The sequence below is a fragment of the Mobula hypostoma genome, chromosome 3 (assembly GCF_963921235.1).
Source record: "Mobula hypostoma chromosome 3, sMobHyp1.1, whole genome shotgun sequence".
NCBI classification, from domain to species: Eukaryota; Metazoa; Chordata; class Chondrichthyes; order Myliobatiformes; family Myliobatidae; genus Mobula; species Mobula hypostoma.
This window is the reverse complement of record NC_086099.1, coordinates 93,788,712-93,815,749: the sequence shown is the minus strand read 5'-3', so window position 1 is coordinate 93,815,749 and position 27,038 is coordinate 93,788,712. Positions and strand designations below refer to the sequence as shown.

Below are 27,038 nucleotides of genomic sequence, written 5' to 3'. Positions count from 1 at the left end.
CAGTTTTAAAATAACAAAAAAGGAAAAGGGCCCGAAGCAAAAGTTTGGGCACCCTGCATGGTGAGCACTTAGTAACACCCACTTTGGCAAGTATCATAGCTTGTAAACGCTTTTTGTAGCCGGCTAAGAGTCTTTCAATTCTTGCTTGGGGGATTTTTGCCCATTCTTCCTTGCAAAAGACCTTCGAGTTCTGTGAGATTCTTGGGCCGTTTTGCATGCACTGCTCTTTTGCGGTCTATCCACAGATTCTCAATGATGTTTAGTTCAGGGAACTGTGAGGGTTATGGCAAAACCTTCAGCTCGCGCCTCTTGAGGTAGTCCATTGTGGATTTTGAGGTGTGTTTAGGATCATTATCCTGTTGTAGAAGCCATCCTCTTTTCATCTTCAGCTTTTTTACAGATTGTGTGATGTTTATTTCCAGAATTTGCTGGTATTTAATTGAATTCATTCTTCCCTCTACCAGTGGAGAGAGTTGTGCCATTCCCTGTGCCATTGGCTGCAACACAAGCCCAAAGCATGCTCGATCCACCCCCGTGCTTAACAGTTGGAGAGGGGTACTTTTCATGAAATTCTGCACCCTTTTTTCTCCAAACATACCTTTGCTCATTGCGGCCAAAAAGTTCTATTTTAACTTGATCAGTTCACAGGACTTGTTTCCAAAATGCATCAGGTTTGCATAGATGTTCCTTTGAACCTTTTGAATAGAAAGATAATTAATTAAAATTCCTTCCACTTAATTTATTTTTCTCCATTCTTTCTTCCACAAGTGCAATAATTTGTATTTATCTACACTGGGCTACATGGTGGTTGCCCTTCGTGTCCAACGATGACAGGAAACCTGTGCACGAAAGTTTTTAAAGTGATGGATCACTTTTCCCAGGCCTGCAAGGAATTTGGTCTGTCAGCCTGAGAAAGGTAAACATATTGGGACAAGACATTAAAGCACCACCAGTCATTACTATTGATAACTATGAAATAGATGTTGTTCATGAGTTCACATACCTGGGGTCCATCATCAGTGACGACCTCTCCTAGGATGTAGGAATCAACTAGCATATCGAGAAGGTGGTAACAACTCTTGCCTGCCTCGCTGTACAAGCCTGGGTGAGCTCCAAACTCTCATTCAAAAAAGAAGATGGCAGTGTGCAACGCTTGTGTCAACAGCTGCGAGACCTGGACAACATACACTGAGAAGCAGAGAAGGCTCAACACCTTACAGTTAAGGCGCATTCGTCGCGTCTTGGGCATCTCCTGGAGGGACAGGGTGCCCAACATTGAGGTTCTCTCTCTCTCGTGCCAGCCTCCCAAGTGTGTACACCTTGCTCGGGCAGTGTCGGCTGTGTGGTGCATGTAGGATTCAATCCAAGTTCAACTGTTTAACCGTACCTGAATACTCATGAATACAACCAAATGAGACAGCGTTACTTTGGGGTCAAAGCGCAAAGTATATACCAACAGTCACACACGGTAAGCACACACAAGATCACAATCACGTAATAAGGCGCAGGACATCAGCACTGAGGCCAGGGAGGAGCTTGCTGCTGATGGCACCAGGTGGAGAACCACCCTGAAACAACACCTTCAGTCCGGCCAGGTAAAATACCCAAAGCGGCAAAAGACAAAAGGAACCCTGCATCTCTAGCAGAGCCGAGACCCCTTATAGAGGTGACCTTTGCAACAGAGACACGTTGGACTTGTCCGCCACAGACAGCACTGCACAAAAACAACATAAATAGCTAGGATACAATGTCCATGGTCAATCTCGACCACTGGAGGGCCACTGCAAATCAGAATTGGGTTTAATATCACCAGCGTATGTGGCACTTGTTCTAGTCCTCATGGCCTTCAGATAGATCACTACAAACATCTAATGATATATGTGGCTTCTTGGCTTTATGTAGGTAATCCCTCTCAGCTCCAAATGCACTGCATGTATCTTTCTCTTCTCCACGTAGGTATCTCCTCGTAGAAGAGATTGAAATGGTGAAAAACCTGAACCTATTGGCACAGTACCATAAATTACACATGCAAATATAGGCATTCCCCATAAAACCCAGGCTATTAACTTCAGTCTCAGCCTGATTTTATCTAAGTGGAAATTTTTTAATGTCAACATTGCGTTTATAAAGCTATTCAAACACAGTAAGAAATATAAACTATTGAGGTCAAACTGTATTCATAATTATTAACTTTATGTCTGTTTTATTATTGAAGTTAGTAACTATACTCACATAGTTCCTGCTGATCTTACACTGTTATGCAAAAGTGGGAGATTTTTGTTTTAGTGACATGTAAAAGTGAAATGAACAATTACCAGTGGAATGGAAAACACATACCTATTTGCTTCTCCTGCCTAGGTGTGGCTCATGTGAGTAACATAAGACTGCAGTCTCTGAGATCTTGGCTCCTGAATAATTAATAGTTAATTAATTTTAACTGAAAGAATGTGTGAACAACTAACATTAGCTTATCTCAGACCTGAAGAAAGAAAGCTGATTTCCACCCAAGAAATAAAAACTGGAAATGCCCACCACACAGCAGCTGTGGAGAGAGGAACAGACTTAACATTTCAGTCCAGTGCTCGCCCAGAGGAATTAGATTTATGCTAACATTCTTGTACTTGTCCCAGCTCCTTGCAGTCAGCTGCAAAACTTTGGTATGTTCCTCGTCAATCTACCTCTACCACACAACAAGAGGATGTGGGAGTGGAACATTCCTGCAATTGTCAAAGTAGTTCTGCTTACCATGAACCCATGCAGTCTGTTAAAAGTAGTTAGGAATTGTGTTATGGAAATGCCTGATACTTAGAATGGTGGTAGGCATTTGACCCTATGGACTCTTCTCCTCCCTGGTCTGAGTGCTGCAAGTCTGCGTTCCCCTGACTTTGGGAAAGTGTTGCCCAAGTCTCCTAACATGCTGATGCATTGATCTTGTACTGTTGATGCACAAGTGGAAGATGATTAGCAGAAACACAGTGAGCAATGGGGAATGAGTGGACACAAAGGAAGAAAACACCTCCAGCAGGGTGGGTTGGGAAAATGGTTGGAGAAGAAAATATTTGAGCTCAGGATGTCGAATTTCTGGGGGAAAGTGACGGTGCATTGTAAAGGGGAGGTGATAAGTTTGATTAGAATGCTTGATGATGGATGAAGGAGGTTGTGATCATTATTTTGAATCATCCTGGTATCCAGGTCTCCATTCTATCAGTGCCATTGATGTAACTTCCCACATCGGTGCCTGCCTTCTTTCTGAAATGTGGTATCCCATATACATAGAGCTCTTGACTATATCTACACCACTCCTCTCATCCCCTTCCCTCCTTGGCAGGGCAAGTAAAGAGTTTCCTTGGACCTCAGATTTCAACTTCACAGCTTCTGCATTTTTGCAGATCCTCTTTTGCAATGTCCACCAGACACATCTTCCTGTCCCCTTTCAGCATTCAGCATGATGAGAGGCATTGATCATGTGGATAGCCAGAGGCTTTTTCCTAGGGCTGAAATGGCTAACACGTGGGGGCACAGTTTTAAGGTGCTTGGAAGTAGGTACAAGGGGATATCAGAGGTAAGTTTTTTATTCAGAGAGTGCATGGAATGGGCTGCCAGTGATGGTGGTGGAGGTGGATACGATAGGGTCTTTTATGAGACTCCTGGATAGGTACATGGAGCTCAGGAAAATAGAGGGCTATGTGGTAGGATAATTCTAGGCATTTTCTAGGTTACATTGTCAACGCAACATTGTGGGCTGAAGGGCCTGTAATGTGCTGTAGGCTTCTCTGTTCTATTTCAAAGGGACCATGCCCATCCTTGTGACTCCCTCGTCCACCTTCCCATCTCCAACAGCTCCTCCGCATACAACTGCAAAAGATTGCAACATCTACCCCTTTACTTATTTCCTTCCCACCATCTGGAGACCCAAACAGCCTCTCCAGGTGAAGTATTTCTTCCAGTCCCATGTTCATTATGCTCACAATCATTTTGTGATCACACTTTAAGCATCTTTTTGTTCATAATGCCTTCTCCTCTGCAGTGGAGAAGCCAAATGCAGACTGGGTCACTGCTTTGTGGAGCACCCACGTTGAGTGAGCACTGGTCATGAGCTTCCCTTTTCCTGTCTCTACCTCACTCCTATCCACCTGTGGCTTGTGGCGGTGATCAAATGAGGCCTGATGTAAGCTGGGGGGACAGCAACTCATCTTCCATATGGACAGACTGAAACCTAGACCTGAGATTGAATTTGGCAATTTATTTTCATTATTTGTATCGGGACAGGTCAGTTCTGCTGTGGAGCATCATTCCTCAACATTGGCTCAGTTTCCCTCTCTCCATTCGCACCTGACCTTCTGGACATTGGCTCCGTTGTTCCTCTCACCATTAGCACTTGACCTACGGGACATTTCGTATACCTTTGTATTTTGCAGCTTTGGTATTCCTTTGATCACATTCTTGACCAATCAAGCAGACAGCTTAATCTACATTCTTATCTCCATGGCAACTTTGACCCCAGCCTATTTGAGATCTTCTCTTTATCCAATTCATCCCTCCTCCCTCCTTCTCTTCAGCTTAATACAAACTTATTTTCTCTCCTTCCCATTACTGAAGGGTCTTTGACTAGTTTTTCTTCCCTCCAGGTTCTGCTGTCGGAGCTGTTGAGAGTTTCCAGCTTTTTTCCTGTTTGCATTCCATTTTGAAGCAAGTGTGTAGAATGACTGAAATCAGGGAGTGCGGCTGAACTTTGATCAGCTTCAAGGACAAGTGCACCAATTCTGACTGCCAGGGTTTCAAATATTCATGTCACTGGAAGATATTGTTTCTCAGTTTTGAATATTTCCTGACTTGGAAGAGGCGATCTGGACTTCCATCATCCTTTTGGTCAAAAAATCACTTCCTGATGTCACTCTTGAATAGCCTAGCTCTTATTTAAGGTAGTTTCTCTGCCAGTGGAAATAAGTTGGTGCATTGTTTCATTATTGTACAGTTGAAAACTCTATTTTGCATAGAGGTTAAATCTTTATAATAGTGCATCAGATATGGAAAGGGTTACAGTTAAAAGAAAGTGCATTGCAGGTAGGCAAGGTTCAAGACCATAATGAGGTAGATCGTGAGGTCAAGAAGCTATCTTATTGTACTTAAAGTCTGTCTTGTCTATTCAAAACTGCACGGCACTTCACTTCCTCTGTAACACTTAATTCAGCATTCTCTTACTGTTTTTCCACATACGTGCTTCCTCAACATGCACAATCTCAATCTGCAATAGTTTATTCTTAACCCCTTGATTTTCTTTAATATTTCAGTCCTTTGCATTGTGCTATCATCCTGATGAATTATACTACCTTGCTTCATGCTAATATGATCGTCAAACCTGAAAGCAGTGCTGTAGTGTATGTCTGAACCATGCTCTGTTTGCCTCATTATTCAACTCCAGCTTCCTTGATGAAGCATCCCAATATTCTTCACCTTCACTCTTTGCATCTGTGCTCTGGTTTTGAGCATTATGGGCATCCTTTTTCATACAGCATCTCATTTATTTCCTTTAGAAATATATTTTAAGCTGGCTTTTTCTTTTAGAAGATCAAGTGGATGATTTCACACTACTCAGAGTTAAGTTTAATATCACTAGCATATGTTGTGAAATTTATTGTCTTTGCAGCAGCAGTTCAATGTAATACACAATAGAGAAAAAAATTACAGTAAGTAGATATTAAGTTAGATTAAAGGTGTAGTGCAAAAATAAAAATAAATAAAGTAGTGGGGTAGTCTTCATGGGTTCAGTGACCATTCAGAAATCGTATGGCAGAGGGGAAGAAGCTGTTCCTGAATCGTTGAGTGCGTGCCTTTAGGCTCCTGTACCTCCTTCCTGATGAGCAATGAGAACAAGGCATGACCTGGGTGATGGGGGTCCTTAATGACGGACGCCGCCTTTTTGAGTCACTGCTCCTCATCACTTCTGTAAACGCGTCTGTTTCTTTAAAAGGACAATATGCGCTTCCAGCTTTCTCCTCTTATCCATGCAATATACCACTAAAGATGCAAAAAACAACCCAAAATACTGCAGGGGGCCTCACTGGGTCAGGTAGCATCTGTAAAGGGAAATGGACAGTCAACATTTTAGGTTCAGACCCTTCATCTAGACTGCAAAATTAGAGGGGAGATGTTAAGGTAAATGCGGTGAGGGAAGCTGGTGGAGCAGGAACTGGCAGGAAATGAAGTTACACAAGTGAAGACTTGCGTAAAATTAGCTTAGTAAGTTGTCAATCATTATGTGCAATTATTTCAACTAAGTTAAATGTCATCTCCAAGTGATGTATAAATCATTGCTAAGTCTGGCGAAAGCAGTACGACTCCTTAGGAGTGCTTGTCATAGCCTGGTGATCAGAGCTCTCACACTCTGTGTTTATGTTTTTAATCTCAGAAGGCTCCAGTTTGAGAAAGTGGAAATTTAATCTGTATAGCAACTGGGATCGAGCAGCTAAAATTCCTGCTCCTAAGCACTGCCTACAGATTCCTGGTGGCTAGCCAGTGGGCACAAGGTTTGGCCTGTATTGTAACCTCAACAATGCCTGGTTGGAAATCCAGAAATTTAATTTTCAGGCTGAGAATTAATTCTCTTGGTAGAAGTACAGGAAGGCAGCTTCTGCTGGTGCAAGGCGAAGATCTAGTCGAGCAGAAAGATTTGGTAAGTTTCCTCTTTTGTAACTGCTGGTTCTTGGTATTAGATCTGAAGAAACTGATTCCTAGTACATTTGGAAGGAGACAGAGAGGAAAAGAATTTGCGATTAAAGCAATCTAGTGTGGCCGTCAAAGATCAAACCAAAATATGATTCCACAGGAAAGGTGTGATGAGCAAAAACACTCATTTACTGGGCTGCAGTTTTCCCAAGGTAAATACAATCACATTTGTAGGTTGCTATCAGACAGAAATTTCTTTGCAGAGGGTAGCGAATCTGTGGAACTCATAGCTGTGGAGGCCAAGTCACTGGATATATTTAAAGCGGAGGTTGGTGGCTTCTTGATTAGCCAGGGCATCACAGGTTACGGGGAGAAAGCAGGAGAATGCGGGTTGAGAGGAATAATAACTCAGCCATGATTGAATGGTGGAGCAGACTCAATGGACCAAATGGCTAAATTTCAACCCCCGCCCCCATGTCTTACAGCCCTATGCTCTTTACTCCTCCATTCCTTTGTGGTCAGCTTCTTGTGCATCCTCCTTCCTTTACCCAGATTTTGTTGGCTCCCAGGTCCCACTTCCTAAACCCCATCGTTAGAGTGGTTAGGGTTTGGCTCAACAGGCTTTGGTGAGAAGGGGCGAAGGTTAAGGTAAGTTTTAATCTTCCTTTATGTGTTAGCTAGCGTGGCGAGAATGGGTCCAGAGTCGGTGCCATGTTCTTTGTATGAGATTTGGGAATTCTGGGAGACCTCCAGTCTGCCCGATAACTATACCTGCATGAAGTGATCGAGCTGCAGCTCCTTAGAGACTGTGTAAAGGAACTGGGGCTGCTGCTCGATGAACTTCGACTTGTATGGGAGAAGGAGGAGGAGGAGATGGTGGACAGTAGCTACAGGGAGGTAGTCACCTCTCAGTTGCAGGGGGCAGGTACCTGGATGACTGTCAGAAGATGAGAAAAGCACTCCGGTAACCTACCGGGGAAGCTGCTGTGACCAGGTCTCTGGCACTGAGTGTGGCTCTGTGGCTCAGAGGAGAGGGGGGAGGGAAGAGGATTGCAATAGTGAGAAGGGGCATATTTGGAGGGGCAGGCAGGAGATTCTGTGGACGTGAAAGAGACACCTGGATTCTCTGTTGCCCCAAAGACTTCTGCATCAGGGATGTCTTGGATCAGGTCCAAAGCATTCTAAAGGAGAAGGTCTCAATGACATGGGTACAAAAAGAGATGAGGTCCTGGAGAGAGAATATAAGGAAGCTGAAAAGGAGGAAAGCCATCTCTGGATTGCTGTCTGTGCCACGTGCCAGTGAGGGTAAGAGTAGGATGATTTGGCAGATTAATGTGTGGCTGAGGAACTGGTTCAGGACTTCAAATTTCTGGATCATTGGGATCTCTTCTAGAGAAGGTATGACCTGTACAAAAGGGACGGGTTACACCTGAACCCGAGAGGGACCAATATCCTTGCGGACAGGTATGCTAGAGCTGTTGGGGAGGGTTTAAACAAATTTGGCAGGGGGATGGGAACCAGAGTGATAGGGCTGAGGATGGGGCAGTTGATGTACAAATAGATGCAGAGTGGAGTGAGACTGTGAGGAAGGACAGGCAGGTGATAGGGCAGAATTGCAGTCAGTGGGATGAGTTGAAGTTTGACATGGAGGAAGGTTGAAAACAGTGATGAATACAGGAGTAAAGATGTTATATTTGAAATCACGCATATATGGAGTAAGTAGATAATCTTGTTGCGCAGTTAGAGATTAGCAGGTATGATGTTGTGGGCATCACTGAGTCATGGCTGAAAGAAGATCATGGTTGGGAGCTGAACATCTAAGGATGCACATTGTATTGAAAGGACAGGCAGAGCAGGTAGAGTGGCTGTGTTGGTCAAAAATGAAATCAATTCCTTAGAAAGAGGTGACATAGGATCAGAGGGTGTAGAATCCTTGTTGGTAGAGTCAAGGAACTGTAAGGGTACAAGGACCCTAATGGGAGGTTAATACAGGCTTCTGAACAGTAGCTAGGTGTAGGGTACAAATTACAATGTAAGATTGAAAAGGCATGTCAAAAGGGCAATGTTACGATAGTCATGGCGATTTCAATATGCAGGCAAATTGGGAAAATCAGGTTGGTGCTGGATTCCATGAGACAGGATTTGTGAAATGGCTTTTAATAGCAGCACATGGTTGAGCCACTAGGATAAAGGCAATTCTGGATTGGGTGTTGTGTAATCAACCTGATTGGATTAGGGAACTTAAGGTAAAAGTACCCTTATCATAATATGATAGAATTCACCCTGCAGTTTGAGAGATAGAAGCTGAAGTCAGATGTCAGATGTCTTTGTGGGCCGAAGGGCCTGCATTGTACTGTTGTTTTTTTCTCTATGTATCAGTCTTACAGTGGAGTAAAGGGAATTACAGAGGCATGAGAGGGGAGCTGGCCAAAGCTGATTGGAAGGCGACAGTAGAACAGTAATGGCTGAAGATTCTGGGGGCAACTTGGAAAGTGCAAGATAGATGCATTTGAAAGAAAAAGATGTATTTTAAGGGGTGGATAAGGCAACTGTGACTGACAAGCAAAGTCAAAGCCAACTTAAAAGCAAAAGAGAGGGTATATAATAGAGCAAAAATTATTGGGAAGTTAGTGGATTGGGAAGCTTTCAAAAACCAACAGAAGGCAACTAAAAAGCAGTAAGGAGAGAAAAGATGAAATATAGAAGTAAGCTAGCCAATAATATCAAAGAGGACATCAAAAGGTTCTTCAGATATATATGAAGAGTAAGAGAGTGGCTATTGGACCGCTGGAAAATGATGCTGGAGTGGTAGTAATGGGAGACAAAGGAATGAACTGAATAAGTATTTCGCTGTGGAAGGCACCTGCAGTATGCAATAAATTTGAGAGCACCAGGAGGTAGAAGTGGGTATAGTTGCTATCACTAAGGAGAAGGTGCTTGGGAAGCTGAAAGGCCTAAAGGTAGATAAGTCACTTGGACCAGATGGGCTACAACTCAGGATTCTGAAAGAGGTGCTGAAGAGATTGTGGAGGCATCAGCACTGATCTTTCAAGCATTATTCTGGAATGGGTCTGGAGAACTGGGAAATTGCAAAGGTCACTCCACTGCTGGAAGAAAGGAAATTACTGGCCATGTTTGCCTGGCTGGGAAGATGTTGGAGTCTATTATTATGGATGAAATTTTGGGGCACTTAGAGACACATGATAATTCTGAGGCTTTATAAGACAATGGCCAGACCACATTTGGAGTATTGTGAGCAGTTCTGGGCTCTTGTCTAATAAAAGACGTGCTGGCATTGGAGAGGATATACAGGAGGTTCATGAGAATGATACCCAGAATAAAATGGTTAACGTATGAGGAGCATTTGAGTCTAGAAGAATGGGAGGGATCTAATTGAAAATGATCACATATTGAAAGAAATGGATAGAGTGGATGTGGAGAGGATGTTTTCTATAGTAGGAGAGTCTAGGATCAGAAGGCACAGACCCTTTAGAAGAAAGATGAGGAGGAATTTCTTTAGCCAGAGGGTGGTGAATCTGTGGAATACATTGCCATAGAAGGCTGTGGATATCAAGTCATTAGATATATTCAAAATGGAGGTTGATAGGTTCTTGATTAGCAAGGGTGTCAAAGATTATGGGGAGAAGGCTGAAAGGAGTAGAATTGGGCCAATGTCTTGTGGTCTGATCCAGACAAGGAGGAGGTTAGGTTATTGTATAACGATCTGATATGGTGGGGTTTTGCAAGGCTCACAACTCCTGTACCAGGAGATGAAAGAAACCACTCAAAGATTCAACTGCTGTCCGCTGCTCAGCTGCACGAGGGTAAGTGTGTGCGCCCTGTTTAGGGCTGATTACAGGCTTTGTTGTGGCTGACATTATGCCTTACAAACAATGACCTGCTTGTGGATGAATTAAACTGACAAACAAAGAAGAATACAAAACCATAAGATATGGGAGTAGAATTAGGCCATTTGGCCCATTGGGTCTACTCCACCACTCAGTCATGGGTGATTTATTATCCCTCTCAATCCCATTAGAAACATAGAAAACCTACAGCACAATACAGGCCCTTTGGCCCACAAATCTGTGCCGAACATGTCCTTACCTGAGAAATTACCTAGGGTTACCCATAGCCCTCTATTTTTCTGAGCTCCATGTACCTGTCTAGGAGTCTCTTAAAAGACCCTATTGTATCCACCTCCACCATCGTTGCCGGCAGCGCATTCCACGCACTCACCACTCTCTGCGTCTTTTTAAAAAAAAACTTACCCCTGATATTCTTCTGTCTTCTCTCTGTAACCTTTGACACCCTTACTAATCAAGAACCTATCAACCTCTGCTTTAACTATACTCAATGACTTGGCCACCACAGCTCCTGTGGTAATGAATTCCATAGAATCACCACCCTCTGGCTAATGAAATTCCTTCTCATCTCTGTTCTAAAGGAATGCCCTTGTATTCTGAGGCTGTGCCCTCTGGTCCTAGACTCCCCCATTATAGGAAAAATCCTCTCCACATCCACTCTATCTAGGCCTATCAATATGTAATAGGTTTCAATGAACTACCCCCCCCTCCCCCCACCGATTCTTCTACACTCCAGTAAGTACAGGCCTAAAGATATTAAATGCTTCTTGTATCACAATAATTTCATTCTCAGGATCATTCTCGTGAACTTCCTCTGAACCTTCTCTGATGCCAGCACGTCCTTTCTTGGCTAAGGGGCCCAAAACTTCTCTCAATAGCCAAGTGCATTCTGACCAATACCTTATTAAGCCTCAGCATTACATCCTTTCATATTCTAGTCTTTTTGTAAATTCTTCTCAAAATGAATGCTAACATTGCATTTGCTTTCCTTACCACTGACTCAACCTGCAAGTTAACCTTTAGGAATCCTGCATGGAGACTCTCAAATCCCTGTGCATCTCTGATATCTGAATTTTTCCCAGTTTAGAAAATAGTCTATGCCCTTATTCCTTCTATCGGAGTTCATGACCGTACACTTTCCAACACTATTCCATCTGCCACTTCTTTGCCAATTCTCCTAATCCATCTAAGTCCTTCTGCAGACTCCTGGCTTCCTCAACACGACCTTCCCTTCCACCTTTCTTTGTACTGTACGTAAACTTGGCCACAAAGCCGTTAATTCCGTCATCCAAATCATTGACGTATAATGTGAAAAGGAGTGGCCCCAACACCAACCCCCGTGGAACACCGGTAGTTACCGGCAGCCAACCAGAAAAGGCCCCCTTTAATTCCTACAATTTGCCTGCTGCCAGTGAACCAATCTTCTATCTGTGCTGTGACATCTTTCCTGTAATACCATGGGCTCTTGCTTAACTGCCTTGTGTGCAGCGCCTTATCAAAGGCCTTTTGAAAATCCAAGTAAACAGCAATGACGGACTTACCTTTGTCCATGTGCACCACTGAAGCACACTTTCAAATAGTGATGTCTAAATTGTCTGGTGACATTAAGCATTCCATCTGAGCTGGAAGATCGAGGTTACACAGTCAGCTGTGACGGAACAATGTCTGCACCTACTGTTTCCAGGAATAGTAATCATACTGTCTGTTTAAACAGCTCTTGATGTTGGACATGTTTTGAAGTATTATAAACAGCTCAGCTGTTGCAGTGTACTGCCGGGTCAGGTTACATTAAACGCCGTGGCTACGAGTTAAAGGGTCGTCTAAAAGTGCTTTGGAGCAGAAGGCTTTCACTCCTGTGCTCTCGTATTTGAGTCCCAAACTCACACAGCATTTCAGCTCATCTGATCTCGCCAACGATTTCTCCCCATTACCAGAAGCTAGGCTGTGAGATTCAGCGGCCGAGACATCGGCGCAAATTTACCTTTTGGCAGCAGCGTGGCTGTGGAAGAAAATTGGGGGTGGAAGGCAAAACGCAATGCCGGTTTGCTGTTGCTCATTTTACACTACCCCTCAGAAGTATTTTATATCCTGCTGTCTTCACACAGAGTATGTTGGGGAGCTGGCAACCTGCCCGAATCAGACAGCAAATGCAGTAGTCTTTTATGGGAAGGCCAGATGACGATTGACATCACTCCTGAGGTTGCACAGTGAGGTCCAAACTTCCTGAGAGGTTGCTGTAATATCAGTGTTGGACTCCTCAAGGGGCATCCGTGGAGTGCCAGCATTCTGTCTTTCTCTAACAGTTATGCTGACGCTGGGGGCATCGGCAATGCAACTCTAAATGGAAAGGAAAGACTGTAAGGGAGATGGGAAAAGAGCTCACGAACACAAGGAAACACGAGCAGCCACTCGTCCCCTCAACCCTGCCCTGTCATTCAATATGGCCGATCTTTGTGAAAATTCCTAATTACCCACAATTCTCTGACCTTTCAAAGATTTATCTGTTTCCTCAATAAATACCTCCTATCAGCTTACTTCTCACCGTTTGTGAGAAAAATTCCTATGCACCTGGGTTTAAAATGGCTGCCACCTCTTCTCATCAGCGTGTCCTCTTGATTGAGACTCTCACTGGTGGGAGCTTCTTTCAGCTACCCTGTTAGGTTCCTTCACTATCTTGTTTGCATGTTTTAAAAGTTCATTCATCATTCTTCTAAACTCCAGAGAACAATGTTTCATCTTTGTATCATGCTTTTTGTATTAGTTAAGTCCATTAAAACATGTTATTTTTGTGTTTTTGATGTTTAGCTTTCTTTTAATTTCTAATGTTTAACTTTTTGAAGCTTTACTTTGTAACAGTGTTAACTATTTTTCAATATTTGAGAACATAAAGTGGGGTTAATATATTTAACACATTTGTTTAGCAATGTCAGATTGTTAATGCTAGTGTGTTCCAATGAATTGGTCTGAATTAATTCTGAGTGTCAGTCACTCCCGGTAAACAAAAGCAGAGCACCATTGCAGTAACTGGTGTGTGACTCAGTTAGGCCCACCCTTGTCACTTCCCTCCCACAAAATACCAAGGCATTCACATTCCTTTTGACAACTGGTAGGCCTGGGTCTACGTGGTTTAATTGTTCTCAAAGCAGTTTGTGAACTGGTAGTGCAAGATATCACCTATCGTCAACTTCTTCTGAGATTAGGATTTGCTGCAGAAAGTCGAAGGACAGATTGGTTGGCTTTCTGGATTCAGGAAAATCCAGGTGGGGTCACAAAGTAGGAAGGAACTGAAGGAAGCGGTGACGGGATTAGATGAAATCAGGTTGGTGTAGCTCTGTGGAGCATTAATATTGACAGAGAACAGCAGAACCAAAGAGTCTATTTTTATTGTAAACACAAAATACACCGTAGACGCTGAAAATCTCGAGCAACACACTCACAATGCCGGAGGAACTCAACAGGCTAGGCAATGTCTATGCCAATGAATAAATAGTCAAAGTTTTGGGCCAAGACCCTTCTTCAGGACTGGAAAGGAAGGGGGAAGTCACCAGAATAAAAAGTTGGGGGAGGGGAAGGAGGCTAGCTAGAAGGTGACGAGAAACCAAGTGGGTTGGAAAGATAAAGGGCTGGAGAAGAAGGAATCTGACAGGAGAGGAGAGTGGCCCATAGGAGAAAGGGAAGGAGGAGAGGCCCCAGGGGCAGGTGAGAGGCCAGAGTGGGGAATAGAAGAAGAGGAGCGGGAGAGGGAGAAATTAATATTCATGCCATCAGGTTGGATGCTACCCAAATGGAATACAAGGTGTTGCTCCTCCACTCTGAGGGTGGCCTCATCTTGGCACGACATGTCAAAATGGGAATTAAGATGTCTGGCCACCGGGAAGTTCTGCTTTTGGTGGCTGGAGTGGAGGTGCTTGACGAAGCGGTCCCCCGATTTACGATGAGTCTCACCAATGTAGAGGAAGCCGCAGCGGGATCACTGGGCAGGATGGACGACCCCAGCAGATTCGCAGGTGAAGTGTTGCCTCACCTGGAAGGACTGCTTGGGGCCTTGAATGAATATGAGGGAGGAGGTGAACGGGCAGGTGAGGTACTCAGGCAGCTTGTGGGGATAAATGGCAGGAGGGAGATTCATAGGGACGGACGAATGGACAAGGGAATCACAGAGGGAATGATCTCCGTGGAAAGTGGAGGGAGTGGCAGAGGTAAAGCTGTTTAGTGGTAAGATAAAAGCACAAAGTTTGTAGATGCTGGAAATCCAAAGCAACACATTCAAAATGCTGGAGGAACAGGCAGCAATAGCAATCCACTGTTGTTGCAGATCTGATGAATCGCCTTGTATATGGTCCACCAGTTATATTTGCCAGTGGGCATTTACTGGGCCAGTGATCAAATGGACAGTCTGGGAGGGTGTGCCACCAGGGTGAGGTCCTTACAGTCATTCAAACAGAGACCACCCCAATCCCTCCTGTACACCAATGAGAGGGTCTGAGAGACTTGACATCAAGATTCTGGCAATCTGTTGTCATGGCAGGGAAAGTGCTGAGCTCTCTGCACTTTCTGATCCTCTTCCTGAGCTTCCCGCTGTGGACACATGATCTTGAAACTGGTTCTTAATAAGGAAGGTCTTGCACCCCACATGGTTTCTTGTTGAAAACACCTTATCCTACCCTCAAAATGCTTTGACAGCTGGTTAAACCACCCACCCTCCAAGACACTTTGGTTTTTAAGGCTTTGAACGCTTGAGAATCAGAAAAAAGATTGAAAGGCTATAAGAACTTTAAACTTTTACAAAATAAATGTAGGACAATAATATTTAGATGCTTCAGTCTGATGCAACTGAAATTTGAATGATCAAAATGCAATATCCCCAATTTTACCTCTGCCGCGTTAACCCATCCCACCACTCCTCACTATTATATCCACATCACCCTCTACTCTCTGCAGCCCCTCAGCACCCTTCATCCCCCATTCACTGCCACTTTATGCTTGCACTCCACACCTCATACCTACACTGACACAGTCACTCTTCTACTGCATTTTCATATGCCCTGTCATGACAAGAACAAAGTCACCAGCGAGACACTGAAGCTAATGGATATAAAGGTGTTTATTCGGCAAAAATGAGCAGTGGGCATCATATTGAGACCTTCTTGGAAGAAGATGCCTGCTCAGTACAATATTACATGACATTTTTATATGCTAAAGATCAAACATTACAGCAGGACAATTCTATAGTATCTACAATGCTTCTTTTGAATTACATATAGTTTTCAAACACCTCCTTCTTCGCACCCGCAGTCCAGACACTCAAACTGAATGTTAATTTCCATCAACTCTGGGCCGCATTCATCCACATGCAGACTTCTGTGGTCAAATAGGAGGCCACTGTTCAGAGTTGTGTTATCGATTCAATCTACTCTCATGTTCAGGTTTGAAGATCAGCTGCTGTTAAAATTAGTATTTGTTATACACTATAACAGTCCCTCCTCTTGGACCTCTTGGTCTAAAATAAATTTGTTTCAGGAAAGGCCAAACTTTAAGGAGGATCTAATCAAATAGGACAGGAAAATTGCCCTGTAGTTTGAAACCCTTTCCCCAATTGTCTATCATATCCCTATATGCATCTGTATCCACACGATCATCCCCCAATGGCTACCTACACAACTCTAAGCAGACATTGTTCCAGAAGTTTGACCAACAGTCTTTAAAATGCAGCATCACCATTTGTATGCCTGTTGCCTTCTCCCTTGCTGGCCGATTGCAGTTAAATCACATTCTTTATCTTCACCCCTTCATTCTCTGGTAGCTAAAACTCAGCAGTGACCATTAGTGGTTGCTCTCTGGGCAGGAGTACTTGTAAGGTAAATGTATCTGGTTCACAGGCAACGGTTCACACTATCTGCCGTGACAACAGATTGCCAGAATCTTGGTGACAAGTCTCTCAAACCCTCTCGTTGCTGTACAGGAGGGGTTGGGGTGGTCTCTGTTTGAATGACTGCAGGGACCTCAGCCTGGTGGCACACCCTCCCGGACTGTCCATTTGATCACTGGGCCAGCCTCTGAGAGGACCCAGCTTATTTGTATTCACTCCCCATTCAGGCTGGGGATGACTGCCTTCAGAAGCCGTGTGTGATTTCTTCTCTTTCTCAGTCCGCCACACTGTCAAAGTTGTGGAATCTGATGTCTCTGCTGTAATTCAGATCCCTTCCCATCTAATCTCCCCAATATTTTTCTATTCTGAGCAATGCGACTAATCATCTACCTTCAGCAACCAGCCTTCATTACAGAGTACAGTTACCGTTGAACTTTAACATGCTGTTCACGTCTAGCTGCTACACTCTCTCCGTGTCCTCTGCCCTCGCATTTGCTGTGGGTCTGCTTCCAACACTTGGGTTCTCTGCAATGACCCTGTTACTGGGTACGCCTGATCTCGTACTCTGTCTGCGAGGGCAGCGAGAAGGTAAGGTGGGTCATGCGATTTAGCCTGACTCCAGTGATTCCACTGGCCGCCTTGCTGCGACTGTACACAACACAGGAGCCATTCGTCCGGAGCACCATCTACGGTTCTATCCACCTGGGAGTGAAACCTCTTCTGTCAACCAGCTCCCTTACCATGACCTGGCTCACCTGCCTGTGGGAGGACTATCTCTTCTCCCTCTGGCTCTCTCTGATCCACAATATGTCGCTGTTGCTTTGCTCGATCTCTCAGTGTGTTACCCAGGTTGCAGTGGTCCTTCATGTCTCCATGTAATCTTACTAACTTGGCATTTGTAGTTCCTTCCAGAACACTTGTAATTTCTGTTGCTGCTTGATCTTCCGCTGCCCTCCTCACACTGACGTCTGCCCACTCGTTCCCTTTCTGCTCCTTACTGTCCCCTTTCTGGTGAGCCTTTACATTAATCACTGCTTCCTCCTTGGGCAGCTGCACTATTTCCAACAGCTCCTGACTCTGCTTGGCCCCAAACCTTGGGAGCTGATTCCCGCACATCGCCCCATCTCTCCTCCCTGCTTGAGGCTGCTGTCTCTCTGGGCCACACACGTTTGTGGTTCCTGTTTGACCCATGTTATTTATCCTTCTCCTGGGTCTATGATCACACCTGCCTTTCTGGGTGTGTAGATCCCCAGGACAGTACCTTCATTGTTTGGGCACACCCAGAGATCTACAGGAAGCCACACTCCCTCAGTCCCAAGTACCAGGGGCTGACTTCTCTCTACCCTCACTGTTTCACCTCATGCACTGAAAATGTAAGTCACCTCTTCAGTTGTGGGCAAGGATAGATCAGTTATTGATGCTAAAGACCTCATGTCCACTCACATTTCACCTTGCTGGCCCCCTGATAAACTCTTGTGTATATCCGTGGATGACCATCATGGGCAACAGAGACTGCCGTCAGACGTTTGTCTGACCTCACCAACTCTGTAATGTGTTCAGCAGTCTAGTCAGGAAGAGAGGACGCTGCTGTGGATCCTGTCTGCTTTGGTGAGTGATTCTCACATTTCGCTCTCTTTTCAGGACACTGCCTCCAACCATGGCCTGAGAAGGTGCAGCTGTAAGAAATCACATCCTTTACCCTCCATGACTATTCCAGCAGTTCCTTGCTACGTGCCCCGGCTGCGGGCACACAAAGCAGTTTCTCTGTGATGTCACAGCAGCTACATTCACTACAGCCACTTCACGACTTATCTTCCCCCTCCCCTGGTCTGTTTCACCAGCTGATGATACTATCACGGCGTAGGTTGATCCCACCGCTATCTCTAAAGCTTCCTGCTGGGCTGAACTCGGACATTCCTTCAGCATTTTCAATGCTCCATGGATTATCCAAACCGGAGTGCTCCTCATACGCTCTTTATCTATGTTCTGCATAATCCATGGCTGTCTCATCAGCTCTCTGAATCATGGGATCTGAAGTAACGGTCATGTTGTTCTTTACACTTGTGTAATGAAGAATGACAACGAGCTATCCTGGGTCTTGAATTGTGAATTCTTATGTCTGCCCTTTGAGTGGTCTTTGTACCTGACCCCATTGCTGTTTCCTGAGTCAGTCACATTGCATTCCAACAGCCCCTTAAAAAAGGTTGTGTTTAAAGGAACACAAGAGGTTCAGCAAATCCAGAGCACCACACACAAAAATGAGGAACTCATCAGGTCAGGCAGCGTCTGTAGAAAGGAATAAACAATCGATGTTTCAGGCCAAGAATCTTCACCGGGACAGAAAAGGAAGGTGAAAGAAGCCAGAATGTGAAGGTGGGAGGAGGGGAGGGGAAGGAGAACAAGCTAGAAGGTGATAGGTGAAGCCAGGTGGGTGGGGAGGGGGGATGAAGTAAGAAGTTGGGAGGTGATGGGTGGAAAAGGTTAAGGGCTGGAGAAGGAATGTGATAGGAGAGGAGAGTGGACTGTGGGAGAAAGGGAGGGAGGAGGGGCACCTGGAGGTGGTGATAGTTGAGGTGAGGAGGTAAGAAGAGGGCCTGAGTTGGTAAATGAAAAAGAAGGAAAGGTGAGGCAGAAGAATTACTGGAACGTTGGAGAAAACGATGTTCATGCCATCAGGTTGGAGGCTGCATTGTTCCTCCAACCAGAGTGTGACCTCATCATGGCAGTAGAGGAGGTCATGGACAGATATGCTGGAATGGGAATGGGGATTGGAACTGAAATGTTAGGCCTCTGGAAAATCCTGCAGTTTGTAGATGGAGTGAAGATGCTCAACAAAGCAGTTCCCCAGTCTGCATTAGGTCCCACTGGTGTAGAGGAGGCTGCAGCAGGGGCACTGCATACACTGCCCCAACAGATTCGCAGCTGAGGTGTTGTCTCACATGGAAAGTCTGTCTGGGGCCCTGAATGGAGGTGAGGGAGGAGGTGAATGGGCAGCTGTAGCACTTCTGCCGCCTACAGGGGTAAGTGCCAGGAAGGAGATTAGTTGAGAAGGTCGAATGGAGAAGGGAATCACGAAGGACATGATCCTTTTGGGAAGTGGAGAGTGGGAGGCAGGGGGTAAAGATGTATTTGGTGGTAGGGTCCTGTTGAAAATGGAGGAAGTTGCGGAGAATGTGGAGGCTCATGGGATGGTAGGTGAGGACAAGATGCACTCTATCCCTGTTAAGGTGGCGGGAAGATGGGGTGAGTGTGGGTGTCTGGGGAATGGAGGAGATGCGGGTGAAGGCAGCAGCAATAGTGGAGGAAGGGAAACCCTGTTGATTGAAGAAGAAAGGCATCTCTGTAGTCCTGGAAAAGAAAACCTCATCCTGGGAACAGATGAGGCGGAGACGAAGGAACCGAGAAATGGAAAAGCTTTTTTACAGGAGGTGGGGTGGGAAGAGGTATAGTCGAGATAGTTGTGGTAACTGGTAGGTTTTTAAAAGATGTTAGTGGACAGTTTGTTTTGGACCAAGTGAATTTAAGGGCAGGGTGGAAATTGGAGACAAAGTTGAAGAAATTGATGAAGTCAGCATGGATGCGTGAAGCAGCACCAATGCAAACATCAATAAAGCTCAGAAAGATTTGGGGAGCACTTCTTCTCACCCTCCCGTCACCTCCCCCAGTGCCCCTCTTCCTTCCCTTTCTCTCATGATCCCATCCTATCAGATTCCTTCTTCTCCAGCCCTTTACCTTTACCATCTGTCACCTTCCAGCATCTTACTTCATCCTCCTCCCCCACTCCCCTGACTTCACCTATCACCTTCTAGCTTGTAATCCTACCCCTTCCTCCACCACCTTATTCTGGCATCTTTCCCTTTGTCCAGTCCTGATGAAGGGTCTCGGGACAAAATGTCAATTGTTTAATCATTTCTGTAGATGCTGCCTGGCCTGCTGGGTTCCTCCAGCATTCCGTGTGTGTTGCTCTGTGAAGCTGGGTAGCTACTTGGTTCAGCTGGAGAAGTAAATACATAATGGACTCCTATTTCAAAAAGCATTGTTGTTTAGTGTTACTGGGAACCTGCCTTCTTCTCACCACTGCCTCCCTCAAGTAAGCAGGACCTAAGAATATAGAGTCCCTGGAAATTGCTAGTTCCTAATTTAAACATGATATAAAGGCAAATAGCTAGTTCTGGACATAAGTATATTGATACGAATATTTCCCAGCTGCCCTTATGTATTGTTCACTCAAGTATCCTGTATTCTTTTTTTCCTTGTTGGTTTGGTGAAAGGGCGGTTTGAGTCTATAAAATATTACGTTACACTGTAGGGGACTAACACACAAACTATTTAACTCATTCAGCTCACGTTCCCATTGTTGTTACTCTATGAATGCCAGCAACTTAATTCAAATTATCTTTTACTAACTGCCGGCATGGCAGATAAATATATTAAATATTTCTTAACCACAGTTTGATTTCAAGACTTGTTGGCCGCACCCAAGGAAGAAGAAATGAGAAAGCAGTTCAGGAAGCTAAATATCAAGACGATTGCTGGCCCTGACTCTGTGTTACCTGCCATCCTTAAACACTGAACTAACCAGCTGTCTGCAGTCTTCACAGATATCTTCAACCAGTCCCTTAAGCTATGCATTGTTCTGGCATTTTTCAAGAAATCTGTTATTGCCCCAGTTCCCACGGGACTCAGTGACTACAGGCCAGTTGCACGCACATTAGTCATAATGAAGGCTTTTGAAAGGTTGGTCATGTCATTTCTCAAATCCATAACTCAAAATTTTCTAGATCTGCTGCAGTTCAGCTACAGAGCTGACAGATCTGTAGGTGAGGCAGTTAACATCGGTCTGTACCTCATCCCCCCACCCCCACCCAGTGCACATCAGGATTTTCTTTGTCCATTTCAGTTCAGCATTCAATAACATCATCACTGGGCTATTAAAACAAAAACTTCATGTCATCTTCCTCCAGGCAGTTAATCTGATCAACTATTCTAGGTCGCCAGTCCACCCCCACCGCCCTCTGTCTAATACCTCAGTAACTGCACTGCACTGTAAACACTTTTATAATGCTGTACATTGTAAATACATGCTGGCATTTATGTATTTGTGTACATGTTATTCCACATCCATATTTCTAACTTTATTTTTATTTATTCATGTTTATAATTGTTGAACATTGTTGTTTGTTTTAGTTTTGCACACACCACAGAAAATTCCTAATACATGTAAGTGTATCTGGCGAATAAAATTGATTCTTGATCCCTGTGCCATCTAACGAAGATCTCTGTTGTATAATCTGCACTACTGAACTTCTCAGCTCATTCCTCCGCTTTACCACCCTTTTAGGATCCCACACTTTACCCCTTCTTGCTTCTGATCGCTACAAATGGAGAAAATAGTACTGCTCTTTATTGCTTTCTCTCCTGATTGCTGAATGAGTGATGTTATCTCTCAACCTTATACTGACCCAGACGGATTAAGAAGCTCAGAGTCTTTTCTCTGCATTGAGCTCATAATCAGATATAAATATCCTTCAATCTAATACACAGATAACTGTACCATCTCTCACAGTCCTGGGCCTGGAGATTGAATGGGTTCCTTAGAACGTAGATTGAGAGGAGATTTGACAGAGGTATACAAAATGATGAGGGGTATCGACTGGGTAAATGCAAGCAGACTTTTTCCACTGCGGTTGGGTGGGACGACAACCAGAGGTCATGGGTTAAAGGTGAAAGGTGAAAAGTTTAAGGGGAACATGAGGAGAAACCTCTTCACTCAGAAGGTCATGAGAGAGTGGAAAGAGCTGTTAGCACAAGTGGTGCATGTCAGCTCGATTTCAAGAGAAGTTTGGATAGGTACGTGGATGGTAGAGGTATGGAGAACTGTGGTCCTGGTGCAGGTCAATGGGTGTAGGCAGTTTAGATGGTTTTGGCATGGACTAGATGGGCTGAAGGGCCTGTTTCTGTGCTGTACTTCTCTATGACTATTCTGTATCACACTTTTGATCAGGGATCTGCTATCATTCAAGATTCAAGATTGTTCGATGTCATTTCCTGTACATAAGTTTAAAGGAGAATGAAACAATTGTTACCCAGATCCAATGCAGCACAAAGAATGCCAATAAAGATAAAGAACTCAATAATAATTTAAAAATCTCTATCAATAATAACTACACAATATAGCTTATATACTGTACCTAGTTTGATTGTATGTCCATAAAGTGACACTAGGCTGACTGGTGACTGACAGGAAATAGTAAAATAGTGGGTGGAGGTGTTGATCAGCGTTACTACTTGGGGAAAGTAACAATTTTTGAGTCTGGTGGTCCTAGCGTGAACTCTACATAGCTGATGGGAATAGGCTCAGCAGGCCATTAGCAGGGTGGGTGGGATCCTTCCTGGTGTTACGGGCCCTCTTCCAGAACCTTTCTGCAAATATGTCGGTGATGGCAGGTATGCTGGCGCTGCTGATGCATTGGATGGTTCTGACTGCCAGTGCGGAGCGGTTTCCTTACTGTGCAGGATGCAGCTTTTCAGATGCTCCCTACTGCACGTCTGCAGAATGGCCTCAGTGTGGATGTGTAAAATTCAGCTGTCTTCAGCATCCTCAGAATTAGAGGGCTGGTGAGCTTTCTTGACTGTGTACGATGTGTTCTGGGACCATGTACAGTTACAAGGCATTGCGTGGCACAAGAAATCAGTGGGAACAGTTTGGGCTTATCCCACCCAGCTTTATGAAAGGATTTGCTAAGAATGAGCTCACAGTTAGTTCCACTTGTGAGAAGTCCATCAGTACAAAATAGTCACCAACAAATCTAACAATGAATTCAGCAGAAATTCCTTCACTCAAAGAATTTTAAGAATGTGGAATTTGTTGCAACAGGTGAGGTGTGGCTGATGTGAGTTGAGAGAGACAAAACAGGTGTATGGGGGGAGTTGTAGTGATATATTTATAGAGACATAGAACCACACAGCACAGAAACAAGACCAATGACACATCTGGTCTGTGCCAATCAATGACACACCTGGTCTGTGCCAATCAATGACACACCTGGTCTGTGCCAATCAATGACACACCTGGTCTGTGCCAATCAATGGCTCACCTGGTCTGTGCCAATCAATGACACACCTGGTCTGTGCCAATCAATGACACACCTGGTCTGTGCCAATCAATGGCCCACCTAGTCAGTGCCAATCAATGACTCATCTAGTCTGTGCCAATCAATGACACACCTAGTCAGTTCCAATCAATGGCCTACCTAGACTGTATCAATCAATGACTTACCCAGTCTGTGCCAATCAATGGCCCATTTGCATTAATCCAATTTAGAAAAGTCAGGTGAAGGCTTGAGTGGAGCGTAAATGCCAACACAGATAGTCTGGGCTGGATGGCCTGTATCTGTACCACATGCTGTGGGTTTTACAGAGGATGTACTGAGAAGGAGTCATTTGTTGTTTTGTATGGCAGATGCGTGTCTGTCTGTTCAGGAGCCAGGGTTGGATCAATCTTCATCTGGCATTTTGTCCACAGCCTCTCCTACATGGACGGCCCTGAGTCAGCATCACCAGATGGAGTCCTGGAAGCACGCAAACCTTCACACGACATCAACATGTTGATCCAGTTCGTGGAGGACTGAGGAGGAGTCATTTGGGAAGGATGAACTACTGGTTTCAGCAAAATGAAACATGATGTCTGAAGGAGGCTGAACATGTATCGACTTGCTGTGGTTTGCTGGAATTCTGCCTTGCTTTTGAGAATGGATCGGTGTTGTGGAAAGAATACGATTGGTGAGGCTTGAAAGACACAGGTTTTTAGATTCTTCTGTGAGAAGAGGGTGCTGACTACCATAGCAAGATATAACTCCACTGAATGAATGGTAAACATGTGGCCGGGGCCAGTGGAGTTTTTTGTCCATGATAGGCGTGCAGGTTGGAGAATGGAGGCGAGTAGCTTGTCTAAAGAGTGCAAACACTGGAAGAAGGTGTTATTTCTGTGGTGATGGCTGCTTAAGAGCAGTACATAAAAAGAAAGATTTATTGTAATTGGTTGTGTGACGGGATCCTGAATTACCCCTATGAACTGTGCTCGTTTACCCCTATTAACTGTGCTTTTTAAAAGAGAGAGAGAGAAAGAGACGAAGACTAACTTTTGGACTGTCACTTTAAGGCACTGGAAGTAACTTTTGGATTTCTACTGAGTTGGAGAGAGAGATGGCATCAAGCAGCTTGTAAGTTGCTATGGTGACTGAAGGCAGTGTTATTTAATGGACACTCGATGTTATGATTTTCGGCAGAGTGTTGATACTTCTCAAGGACAGTTCGCCTGCTTGTGCTTTTCTTACAGAGAGAGAGGAAGGAGGAGTTATTTGAGTGACAGTTGCTGCTCAGCATGGGAAGATAAAATAGGAGGTCAGATGATAGACCTCAGACACATGTTCTGGACACTGAATGAGCATTGTTGTGCTCGCAGGAAAAGTGGGTTTTGGAGGATCGATCAGTCGTTCTTGCGGTGAAAGAAGGAAAAGGGGTTGACTGGTGGGGAGTTGTCCATGTGTCCACCCTCGCCTGGGGGATAGCTCCACCACAGAAAACCGGTCCCCTTTGTTAAAGTCACAGTCGGTGACTTTTAAAGGATTTCGAAGGACAACGAGAAGATCACCTGAAGACTCAAATCTCTCCCTTTCTCTCTCTCCATCACTACTCAACTCAATACCACGAACTGAACTGAACTGAACTTTACTCATCATCGTAAGACTGTATCTTTTTACCCCTAGACTTAAAGAAGCTTGGTTTTTCATACATATATTTCCACACTTACTGATATATTTACTTAAATATATAATCATTGCTAACCTGTTTAATTTATCTACATTTATATGACTGTATTGCATAGTCACTAATAAATATTATTAGATTATAGCAATACTGGACTCCAAAATGTTTCCATCTCTGCTGGTTCTTTATTCCCATCACGGGGTACGTGACAGTTGACCATCATGATACTGAGCTCTTCCAATCAATTGGTCAACTAAGGAAAATATTCTCAGACCTGTTGAGACTTACTGGACCTTTCTGTGGCAAGAAACGGTGGACAGATCGCTAGTAGACTTCAGGTCAATATTCCCTCGAATTTGTAATGACCAATGTGCACAAAAATCTTGTGCTGTGTAATTTTTTGCCCAATGACAACATGTGTGTACTGAACAATTTCTTCAATAAAAACAGTTTAAGTAAGCCAGTTCTCAAATCTGCAGACAAATCATCGCAAACTCCACATTGTCAGCACTGTCCACATCAGAAACCGGAAAAGGAAATGTGATTGTGTACGATACTTAACATGCCAACAAGGTAGAGTGTGACACTTCTTGTGTGCAGTTTAAATTCCTTTGTGCACAGTAGCAAAAGATGTGTGCGTGCACACTCATGCACACCTTACAGGGAACATTGCTTCAGGGGAATAGGAAGATGTTCAAGGATATACATGCCAAGTATACTCTTTGTTAGATAAGGAAACCAGAACTGTGCATAATGCTCCAGGTGTAGTCTCTCTGAGCCCTTGTACAACTGTAGCCAATGTACACAAAAACCTCTCGCAAGGTAAGTCAACAAAACACCTGCTTTCTGCACCTGTGTGCTGGCTTTCAGTGACTGGTGTACAACAGCACCCAAATTCCCTTGTAGATCAGTATTTCCTCATCCATCGATCTTCAAGTAGAACCCTCCTTTTCTGGTTCCCCCAGTGAAGTCATCTGCTCAGTCACTCAGATCCTCACAACTGATCTCACCTTGCTTTTCGCCATCAATTAATTTAGAATTATGAATTTTGGTTCCCTCATCCAGCTTATAATATGTATTGTGAAAAGTTGGGACCCAAGCTCTGATCATTGTGGGACCCCCAATCCCTACTGTTTTCTGACTGTCAACCAATTCTCAATTCACATCAGTATTTTATCCCCACCCCTTGTGCTTGTACACCAGCCCCCCGGTAGGATTTTATCAAGGTGCTTCTGAAAATCAAAATACAACACATCCATTGATTTTCTCTTTTCTCTAGTTATATCCTCAAAAAAAAGCTCCAATGCTTATTTTTAAAAAAAGTTTTTTATATTTTGGATGCAATTCTAGCCATAATTTTGAATTGAATTGACTTTATTACTTACATCCTTCATATACATATTCTGTGCTGTGGTGGTCTATGACTCTCAGAGATGCAGGACACTGGAACTGATGGTGAGATAACAGAGGAAGCATATGCTTTCTGTCATCGGGAATCAACAGTAAGTATCTGGGTCCATAGCTCACCTTCTTAAAATTGCAGCATTTTAGTGTTTGTTTTAGAATCGGTTAATAAACCATTGACACATAACGTGTTTGTACAATAAAAGTTTGCCGTTGTAATGAGGTATCAACCAAATGTTTTGCTGGCAGTGACTGAGAATCGAGGTTTTCTGACTGAACTGAGACGGGGGACCCAACTGGCCATTTACAATACAGTGAGTTGTCGTTCTTTGAGACTAAATTTGAAAGCGCAACCATAAATCCTAACTTCAAAAGTTTCAATCTTTTTCTAAGCATGACCCCAATTAAACACTGGAAATATTTTGCGATCCCATCAAGATGTACCTGACGTGTTAGATAACCAC

General features: G+C 44.2%; 2 long non-coding RNA genes across 2 annotated transcripts; one reads left to right on the top strand and one right to left on the bottom strand.

Annotated features, from left to right (window-relative positions):
- On the bottom strand, positions 1–2,573 carry LOC134344130 (uncharacterized). The gene is made up of 3 exons (XR_010017367.1): positions 2,233–2,573; positions 1,004–1,387; positions 1–695 (listed from the first exon to the last, which is right to left on the bottom strand). It is a non-coding gene; the product is annotated as an uncharacterized LOC134344130 (long non-coding RNA).
- On the top strand, positions 2,049–25,391 carry LOC134344131 (uncharacterized). The gene is made up of 3 exons (XR_010017368.1): positions 2,049–2,369; positions 6,410–6,673; positions 23,927–25,391. It is a non-coding gene; the product is annotated as an uncharacterized LOC134344131 (long non-coding RNA).
- Positions 25,392–27,038: the final 1,647 nt, after the last annotated feature.